Below are 11335 nucleotides of genomic sequence, written 5' to 3' on the forward strand. Positions count from 1 at the left end.
CATATTCTCTTCATTGATAGAGAAGGGTTCCTGCCCATGATTGATTCTGAATATCTATCCCCCGGGGCGGCAATCGCGAGAAGGCAATTTCGTTCGACGGTGTAATGGAAGTCTCCCAATAAAATGATGCATCATGTCCTTTAAACACTCACGTGAGAGAGGCGTTACGTTGCTAGCAAAGTCTAGAGCCTCATCTGCAATTAGTGTTTCTGCGGCTGGACCGAGACGAAGAAGACGACCCTGCACAGATACATTCCACCTGACAGAATGTAGCGGCGAAGAGTTGCGTAAGGGAGGTCATGGAAACGAGTGGCGGCGCGTAGGTTCAACTTGGGAGTAGTCACGGAGATCCTCCCGTTTCGCAAACGATTGTTTCGCACATCTTTTGGCAGATGGCGGAGCGAGGAATGCACCCTATTCTGAATTCGTAATGGGAGGGAGGATAATGTTGTGGGTTACCGGGGTGGCTAGAGAGGGACCCGAGAGTTGAGAAGGGGAGTAGAGGGATGCCATCATCAGCATGCAACATGAAAATAGGCGGGATGATTCATTTTGTGGACCTGCGCTTGAATATTGCATCGGAAATACGCGTACGTCAAACAGTTCTGCTAGAACCGCTCATCAATGAGAGACGGATGCTCAAACAGGACATTTATAGAAAATATATTTAAAAATTAGGTTCTGGTGACAGCAGTGATTCACTTTTTCCGCGCGGGATGATAGAAGTCGAAGTCAACGATATTGCGTCCAGCAAGTGGTTTGCGAGCGTGGATTTTGTTTCATGCTACTGGCAGTCGCCGCTTGATCCCGATTCGTACAGTGCGTGTGGCATCGTCACACCACGCGGCGTGGTCGCGTCTAAGCGCGTCTTGCCGGGATTTGCAAACACCACAGCTCATTTTCAATCCTCAATGGAGCCTTTTTTACGAGCTACGCAAAAACTTGAAGCCATGTCTAGATGTCTTCCATTTCCAGACTGCAGCGGAAAGAAAACTCTTTGGCTCCCTCGAGAACATTTTCGCGATATGCGAACGAAGGAGCTTGTACCTCTCAGCTCAAAAATACGTGCAATTTCCACGACAAATCAAATCGTGTGGTAGTCTGGTATCCGGAACCGGATACAAAATCGACCGGCCAACCTGATCCGTTTTAAAATATATGCACCTCCGTGCAACTGCCAACCAACTTTCATAGTTTTTGAACTGCTGTAAATAGATGGCACTCGCCATTCCACAACTAGTTGAGAGAGCAGCGGCCCTTTATGGGCTTCTGGAGAACGCTTGAAGTGTATCAGGAAGGCCCACATCTCTGTGAATTCATCGCCTACAGCTCAATCGCCTCAGCTGGGGACCACCCTACAAACGTGAGTTTTTCGATTTACAGGACTCTCTGAACTCGGCAGTCACACTAGCACACCCCGATCCTGACAAGGTCCTCTGCGTCTTTACGGACGCCTCTGAGCGTTTCTGGGGTGGGGTCGTCACTCACACCACGGAAGCGCAGCTCAATTTGCCAGTTGGACAGCAACAGCACGGTCCAATGGCGTTTTTGGGTTTTGAATTTAAGAAGGCACGGACTGATTGGACACAATTCGAAAAAGAGGGGTACGCCATTTTCAGACATTCATGAAAATGGACCACATGCTGCAGGCGCAGAAGCAAACACACCTGTACACGGATCATCGTAATCTCTTGTCTGTTGTCCCACCTCTCTCTTTGGACCCGGCCTAGGTCGCCACATAGTAGGTACAGTGCAGAGTTGGGCTCTCTTACTTTCTTGTTTTCCTTACATCAGCGAGCATGTCAGTGGCACGGAAAACGTGTATGCTGACATCGTGACTCGTTGGACGAAGGGCTACCGTCGGAATTTTTGTCAACTACATACCGTTGCAACAATGCTGCTCCACGAATCACAGCAAGTCATTCCCTCTCCCTACAACTTCGAGTGGCCCACACCGTTTTCCCTCTGTGCTGCACAAACTGCCCCGCGAACTCGAACTCGGCATCTGACGAAGGGTCCATGCCGCAATTCATGGAAGTACAACTGACGCATTTGGATTCCCAAAAGTAAAGAGGAACTACAGTTGCAGTTGCTCGTCCAAGCCCACTCTGGTGTGGTCGGACATCGGGGTGTAGATGCAACCGGGAGCATTTCTCGGGAGGCATTCTGGTGGCCATCTTTGGATCGCGACCCCGCCGATCTGGTGCATGGCTCCCTGCACTCCATTGTCACCCGGAGTGGAAAACTCGTGCCAAGTCCCCGCCGCAAATCTCTCCATGTATCGAGACCTAACGAAGTCTTACACATGGAAAACTTGTACTTTGAAAGGGCACAGATCAAAAACGACATATTTTAATTATTCGAGACTATATATCATCCTACACATGACACTGGCCGACCAACAGTTGCAGCGCCGACAACTTTTAAGAGCTCTTTGACACCTGGATTGGTTGCTTTGGGTAGATGGAATACTTGGTCACGGACCAGGCTTCGCACTTTAAAAATGTACTCCTGAATTCGCTTGTCGAAGAAGCCCGGATCCAGCACCACTTCGTTACAGGGTATTGCCCGTGGGCTAACGGGTCCATTTAACGGATATGCCGTGAGGTTGTTTTCGCTTGCAAGGCGCTCCTGAGCGAATGGAATCTCCGCCTTATGGACTGGCCAGGCATCACAGAATACATACAGAGCGTGCTTATTCATGCCCACTGAAAAGGCTGGGCTTGCCAGATCCGAATCTTAAGGGGTTATACAGGACTCCGCTTGAGGTCTTCACAGGCCGCCGACTTGTCCGCCGTCTACTGCCCACGATGCCGATATCAGACTACCAGAGCGCCATCGTGTACGACAAGCTGCACGTCGGATATTTGATCGGCATCGTAACCTTGCAAAATACTGCAGGTTCCATGAATCGCGAAGTGCTAGAATTAACATCCGCCTCCCGTAGACGCCGCATTCTTTCGCATAATAAAAACTGGTATCTTACAGCCTTCTTGTGTTGTGGGGGAATGTATCTTGATTCGTCAAACGCATCCGGGTGCTTAAAAGCTCCAGTTCCAATGGCGAGAACCACGTCGAGTGACAACGAATACATCCAAATGGACGTGCGATGTTGAGAACCTGCTTCCTGGAAAACCAGAGGTTATTCATGCGCGAAGAATGCTGCCGTATCGATCAAGCCTACGTGTAATACCAGCTTTACAGATTATTTTCGAGGCTTCTTCCAACCTGGAACGTGATTACTAAGTCGCGCATTCCGTTATCGGGATAAAGGAAGCGAAATGCGACTTTTTGTGAAGGTTTGTGGGGAAGGGCTTCCCAACGACGTGGAACACACTTGAGAGCCGTTTTGACGCCTCGAAGAAGACCTGTTGGGCATGTTCGAGGACCTCTTGCACAGAAGCGGCGGTGGAATCCTCAACTGACAAGCGCTCGCGAAGGTTTTCTTTTAATAGGACTCCGTAAGTATAGACTTTAGAAAGCCCGGAGCTTTGCACTGGGCTGTGAGGCGCAGTGGCCTTTCGTCGATCGGGGTCGATCTACGGGCCGGGAGGTCGAGGATACTGGACTCTTCTCGCCTAGTGTCTAGGTGACAAATGACCTCATATGAGGCCGGTTTTTAGGTGGGCCTTTGCAATTCGAATAATTGTAGAAATTTATAGCTACTGTAGTGAAAAGCTTACGACTAGAGTACTAAACATTGTAAAGCCAGAAACATTCAATTCCGTATCTCAGTCTTCCCTAATCAACACTTTCGTCTTCCTCCTCCCTAAATTTCTTCAAAATGGTGAGCGTCAATGATCCTCGAATTATTGCAGGTAACCGCGTCCACACTTGTGCAAGACTTCTCACAGTTCAGAGTAAATGTCGTCGCATGTATGGAGAAGCCTGGAAGATCGAGTTGGTCACGGGAACTGTCATTGGCATGAAAACTGACAAAGTGAAGGGTCGCAGTGTCACTTCAGTCAGAGCTAAATGGGAATTAGCAGATGGCGTCAAGGAATTCACGCTTCGCATAGCTAACATCAAGGCTGGTGAAGTGATAGACCTGTCAATGACGACCCTGAAGATCATATCCATCAAGAAACTGAACATTATGGTCGATCGGAGCCTACAGAGGACCGCGTGACGCCACTGGAAGGAGCACTCATCCCGAGTACGAGGATCTCCGAGAGTGACGAAATGGATTCCCAAGATGGCCTCATGAATGTCCACGGCCGGGCCTTGAAGCGCGAGGAAGTCACGATGCATTTAAATGGTATGATACCGCCGAGAAGATGGAAGGTGATTGGACCGATTGATGCGATTATATCCGGTGGTCACAGTCCATCTAAAATGCATCCTATGGACTACTTCATGTGGATGTTCCCACAGGAGCACTTAGCGTTAATGGTTTCCTACACGAACGATGCAATGGAATCAAGGGGACTTCGCTTGACTACAAGAGGTGAAATTTTGAACTTTTTCGGGGTGCTAATCCTTATGACTCGGATTGAATTCAGCACCAGAAGGTCTCTTTGGAGCTCACAGGAAACCAGCAAATATCTCCGGCAACCTCAATTCGGAAACATCATGTCCCGCGGAAGATTCGAGGAGCTTCGTCAGAATGTCACGTTCAGCTTTCCAGCTGACTCAAATGACAGATGGGGTATGATCAGGGACTTCATGGTCGCAATCAATGATCACAGAGCACCACATGTGATTCCATCACAGAACATCTGCGTTGATGAGAGTATGTCACGCTGGTATGGACTTGGAGGAGATTGGATTGAAACCGGTCTTCCTCATTATGTTGCCATGGACCGAAAACCCGAGAATGGCTGTGAGTTGAAGACTGCTGGATGTGGAAAAAGTGGATTCATAATAAGAATTGAGAACGTCGTCTCAGCTGAGGAGACTTCTTTAAAGGATTTTGAAAGTGACCACTTAAACGGAACCGCAGTGACTTTGAGGATGTTACAGCCATGGTTTCACACCAATCGTGTTGCCTGCGCGGATTCGTACTTTGCTTCTGTCCACACGGCTGAATCACTTTATGAGAAAGGTCTTAGATTCACAGGTGTGGTGAAGACATCTACCAAGAAATATCCGATGAAATATCTATCTCATCTGGAGATTGCTGAAAAGGGAGAGCACGTCACACTAGTTTCGAAGCCAGTGGCCGGGCCTCACCTAATGGCAGTGATGTGAGTGGACCTAGACCGCAGATACTTTATTAGTTCTGTCGGAACATCCAACGAAGGAACTCCAATCTACAGAGAGATATGGCGTACACGTCATGGCGTGACAAGAAAAGAGGAATTGTCTATCCGTATTCCCTCAGTCTGCGAGCAGTATTATGAAACTTGCTCTCAGATTGACCGCCACAACAGATCTCGTCAGGATGATATCGGCTTGGAAAAGAAGTTCGAAGCCAAGGAGTGGTCTATGCGTGTCAACACTTCTTTATTGGCCATTTGCATTGTGCATGCATGGAAACTGTATGCAGGTGCAAAAGGAGATGGTTCTAAGATGTCTCCAAAAATCAGTTTATTGTGAGCTTGCTGACCAGTTGATTGATAACAAATATGATCGTATATCGTTACGTCAGCGAGAATCAGACAGTGCTGTTGAAGATGAAGATGTTGGGTTTGGCAGTGGAATTGGTACTCACCTAACTCCAACCACTCGCGAGCGGAAAAGCGCATCCGGCGAGGAGACTTGTGCTCTTTATCAATCCAGATGCAATATTTGCAAAGGTACAAAAATGTCAAAGTTTGTTTGCTCAGCCTGCAAGGTATATTTTGACAAAGAAGTATACCTTTGTCAGCACCAGACTGGCCGTGACTGTTTTAAGAAACATGTCGACGAACGACACGATCTTACTTACAAAGGTAAGTACTACTCCACGATTTCATTAAATCATGTTTTTGCGCGCAATTGCGCGCAAAAACTGCCAGATAATGCTGCAAAATGAAAAAATCACCACTTCGGCCTTCTTCAAGTGACCCACCGATAATCGCGATCAACCATCCAAATCGAGATCCCCCATGCCTTCCTAGGGTCCCTGTAGCCCATCTCCATCATGGAGATGTAACGTGTCAGTCGTGGCTACCATTGTCTAAAGTCGTTTCTTCATGAAGAATCATGAAGTTTCTTAGTTTCTGCATGAATAAACAAGGAAAAAGCAAAAATGAAAAAACAACCCGAAATCGCGGCTACTACTAGTGCTTAAGGCGTTCTCGGCCATTAAAACTGACTAAATTGGTCAGCATTTGAGTAAAATAGAGCAAAAAGAGATAAAAACTCCTTTTGCCCCCTATGGTTCTATCCTGCGTCTAAAGACTTGCTTGGAAGACCTGCAGCCGTGTCGGAATGCCCCTTTATTAGATGTCACCGTATTCAATCCCATGTTCGAGTGGGCGCTATAAAGCGTCCTGGGCTGCAGGTCACGAACAAGAACCATCGAGATCCCCGAAGGGATTTTTCGACCACTAAAGTGCTCAGCGAGGAGTTGAACCCCGGCCTCTAAGACTCAGCGATCCTTGCAGACCACTAAGCTGGCTTGTCAGTTAGTAACTAGTCGTTTACAGTTGTCTTTATAGTCGTTCAAAGTTCTACTTCGAAAAAATTGTGCTCCTTTTGTTCTATACTTGCGATAACCTTAAATTTTGTTTAACTCTTCCTGTAGAGCATTTGACCTCATATGAGGCAAATTGCGGGTCGTCTAGACACTAGACTGGCCCGAGAGGTCAAACCGGCGGTACGGGTACGGACCCGGGCGCCCGCCACACACTGAGGACTGCTTCGTGGCCCGGGGCACAAGGCCGGAAGCTCCTCCTCAATGGCCGCTTCGTTTCCGAAGCGATACGAGACTCTGCCGCTGCGTGCGCGACAGCTTGCGATTAGGTCATAACCACAGCATGCCTTCTGATAGTAAGGCATTTACCGGCAGACCCAGAGACGATGTCATCGATTCGGGGAGCATCGCCAACATCGCCACCCTTCGCTTATCGTATCTCTATCTCTCCCCCGGTCGTCACTGGCCTCGTTCACGCGAGCACCTAGTGCAATCTAAGCGCATGGTTGACGTAACATAAAGAACACTAATAAGATCGACGCTTTGTGGCATTTGGGCCACGCTCGTACCACCCCTTTCGGCGTTTACCTGCATTCTTCACGGGTCTTCTCGATGTGGAAGAACGGCCTTCGAGACAAAAGATTGTTGCCAGATACTACCCTTCTCTTTGCATCCAATATAATTCCATCTACATCCGTCTGATGAGGAAGACGGAAAAGACAGTTTCGTATTGCGCTCTCTATGATTCCATTAGAATTTGCATGTAATAAACTTGTGCAAGTTTGCGCTTCCATGATTTTAACAAACCACACCAACTCCCTGGTAGCAAGGCAATCCTGCCCCGCGTCGCTAAATAGCGCATCACTGGGGTGGAACTTGCGATTGCGGTTTCAAAGTAACAATACGCTTCGACGCTCCATCTATCTGACTACGTTCAGTCGCCTCTATTTGTACCGTTACGTCTATGAACTCCACAGATTGCTAGTATGCCCGCGATCTCTGAATGAGAGATGCGAGGTGCCTCTCAACATATGTTGGTACCGGATTTTTGCAGAATAGAGCAGACGCTTGGCTTCTCAGAAAACCAGCTCTTTGCCTTAATAAAACTGTGACTGTACTCTTCTGAGGTTCCATGATTCTTATTTTGCAGGGCAACCGCCACCGGGCTCTCTGTCCTTTGCGATGTGTGAGCAAAGTCTTGAAGATTAGAAAAGGCAAGTTACAGTTCAGAATCGTCGAATTTTCCAAAGATAGTTTCCCTGCGTGATAGAATACTGCGAACGGATTTCAACAACCATTTCAACTTTTAGGCGCCCGGAGAGTCTTTTCATACAGCTGGAGACCAATCAATTGCTCGTCCCAGCTTCGCTCCAAGATATTTTCTTCGCATGTATCGGATCTAGAAAAATACGGGGATGTTGAAATCACCCTCTGTATGCCTTGTTGATTTATTTTTCTTTGTCATCGATTGTTATGCAAGACAGAACATGGAACCCGTCGGTAGCAACGCATGCTTGAGAGATAATTCTACAAGTTTCAAGACATTCCGGGCGGCAAAATGGCCGAATACTAGCGGGAATATGTGGTTATTGCAGTCATGTAGAAATACCTCAAATTTCATACAGCATGGAGAACCCACGCCATTGCAATATGCAGAATCTCCTCAAAGGCAACCCAACCGTTCTAGTTTTTCAGGTATGACTAGCAACAGACGGTACGAATACGAACCGTCCGTGGTCGTCAATATCTGAACATTCTGCAACATCCGCATTGTCATCATTAAGAATCCTGTTCCCTTTTTCCATTGACTAAAGATTTTACGTGCTGCCTGAGGCCTTCATCTCTAATCCATTCAATATATAAACCTTAACAGTATGCCCAATTCTCTTCAGAAGCTTCGCGTAGCCGTGCATGGCTGCAACGCGGAAAGCCCTTGAGATTGCGGAATGTCTCACTAATTCAGGACGTATGCTTCTATTGTGCGTAAGGGACGGTTGTCGCCGATATATTGCTTTTGCTTTCACCACTGAAGCGATTGTCCTGTAGTTCAAATTTGGTATGTTCGACGTTTCCTCCCAAATCACCCTTGCCTCTTGCTGTACAGTTTTTGTAAGCGCTAGTTCGGCTTGCATGGCTGTTGTTGGTCTCCTTCTGACGAAGGCGTGGTTGGATGGTAAAATGTGACGTTGTTAACTACTGCAAGTTGTTCGGTACTTCTGTCCCGGTGTCTCCGCTCCTCGGCTTCACGCTTTATTGTCTCCCTTCTTATACCGTTCTCCACCTGGTGTATTGCCTCTCTCATGCAACCAGCCAACGGTCTTTTTCTAACGCCCTTGCTTGAACTATCGCGTGCTCTATGCCAAGCAGCGCTTCTCCCTCATCTGTGCACTACGAATTGTCTATCGCCTATATTGCACTTGCGCGCTCCTGTTAGATTCGTTCTGGTGTCTTCGTATATTTGGGGTTCAATTCAATACCACTGACACAAGTGCTCCGACCCACATCATAGCCGTTCTATAGTCCTGTAATCATGGTTTCGTCTGCACTCAGTTTGTGCTTTAGTATCTGTGCCCTTTCGTACGTGTACTCTTTACACGTATCACAACAGTATACGCAGGGGCTCAATAATGTCTACTATCCGCTCTCCATCTCGATGATGCTCTGGATCCAGAAACTGGAAGCTCTTGGACAAAAAACTCATTATAGTGTTCTTAGGGTTTATTGGGCCTCCAGTGACTCGATGTAGGCCGCCAGTTGAACAAAATCACTGCTTTCCAACTTTCCTTGAGGAAGGTCATCTGAACTTTGATCGTTTTTGAAGAATACTCACCCTCCTCATGCACAATGAGTTGTGTAGTGTGCGTCCATATCAACTGTTCACACTTCTATCCAGCATCCAGGGACATCCCGACCACTGGGCGGACCTGCACCACTCGTTTCGGTTTTCATGTCCTCGCGGCCGATTTCTCCCCCCCCCGGAAGAGCCAATTTTGCTCTTATTAGAGCTCAGCAACAATTATCGGGGTATTGCGCAAACACCTTGTGTTGCCAATGGCCTCGACACTTCTGAAACGACGCGAGGCAAAGTTATCATACAAGTAATAAACCAAAGGACTTCGTATTGCGGAAGGATTTTAATTTTTGCGGGCATATATGTAACAAATGAACATCAGTATCACATCAAAATGATGTTACAGCAAAGATTACAGAATCCCAGCAATCACGGAGACCGGGTTTCTTCGTCAGAGCCGATCATGATGCGAAATTTGGTATCCATCTTTTGTCTACGCCTGCGACAGTAGCGTTGTTGGCGAAGTTGGCGCTTCTCTAGAAGCTCACCCCCTATACTGTAGTTGCGATTTTTGAAGCGCTGATAGAAATCGAGATCTTCAGAACGCAGAGCATTCACGCGAACGTGGGCGTTTGTCAACGCCAAACACAATTTAGAAATGGGATCATAATTTCCCTCGCTCCACACATACTTACTGCCGACGACTCTGCAGAGGGAACAAAAGCGCCCAAAAAACGTTTTCGGCAATAATTCTGTCAGAAGAGAGCTTCCGACTGAAAAATTCTTCTGAAAAAGACAGTATTACACGAGCAGGGCGTTTGTTGGGCGTAATTGCTCGAAGGAACTCCAATGCTCCTTGGTACCCTTTGTCAGCGAGAAAAGACCCGTGATCTGGAAACTATTCACCATGAAATCCACCGTCAACGATTGGCATTTCGCCCTCACACTTTCGCAAAGCAGTATCGTGAAAGCTTTATTGCGATGCATTATGTCGATGTCTGAATAGGATCCCGGATAATGATTGGTGCAGTCAATTGCAAACCTATTCGGCAAAACTGACACCTCTGCCTTATACCCGTAGAGCCTGTGTTTCCCCGAATAGTACTTTTTCGATTCTTCATGACTTCCGCTTGGGCGATTGGTTGCTGAAACGTAACATAGGTAGCGTACAATGCGTATTTAAAGTTCTTGAAAATTTTATCTTTCTCTTCAAGTACAGTCATACTGTGGTGCTCTGCAGTCTGGAAGACAAACTGGCGATAGAACTCCTCACTGATGACGCGGATGAAATTCATAATAAGACGCTCAAGAGTGGTCCCCTTGATCTTGAATGTACCACAGAGAAGATCCCAGTTACCGACGTGTTTGAGAACGGTTAACACCATAAACAACACATCCTTTCCTGAAAACGGAGATTTACGTCCACGACTAACATTGTAGTTGGACGTAATAAAATGAGCAAAGTTTTCCACATGCTTTGAAACTGCTTAACGTCAAAGTTAATCATTTGCAGGATGGATGCAGAACCACCACTGTTGTAAGAAGTATCGAGGATTGGCGAAGGCGAATCAGTTTTCTCATCAGAGCTGTAATTCTGGGGCTCCGGTTTGTAACGAGAAAACTTCTCGTCGCGGCCAAGGGCCTTGTCGGCAAGGAGCTGAGTTTCAGCTGCTACCTCAGTTGCTGATATATCCGGAATTACGGGTATTGGTGAGGTAAGTCTGAAGGAACGGAGAGTGCATGGGTGGGTGAGGTGAGGCGGGGAGGTGCGGCAAGGTAGGGGAGGTGATATGCCGGGTGTGCGTGCGAGGGAGTTGTTGAGGTGTGACAGATATGTTGAAGGTATCAGAGGGAGGGAGGGTGGGTGAGGCGGGGAAGTGCGGCAAGGTAGGCGGTATGTGCCGGGCGTGCGTGCAAGCGAGTTGCTGAGGTGTAGTAGATATGTGGAAGGGATCGAGGTATTGCGCAAATTCAATGTGTCATTG

The sequence above is a fragment of the Chondrus crispus genome, genomic scaffold (genome assembly GCF_000350225.1).
Source record: "Chondrus crispus Stackhouse genomic scaffold, scaffold_101, whole genome shotgun sequence".
NCBI classification, from domain to species: domain Eukaryota; phylum Rhodophyta; class Florideophyceae; order Gigartinales; family Gigartinaceae; genus Chondrus; species Chondrus crispus.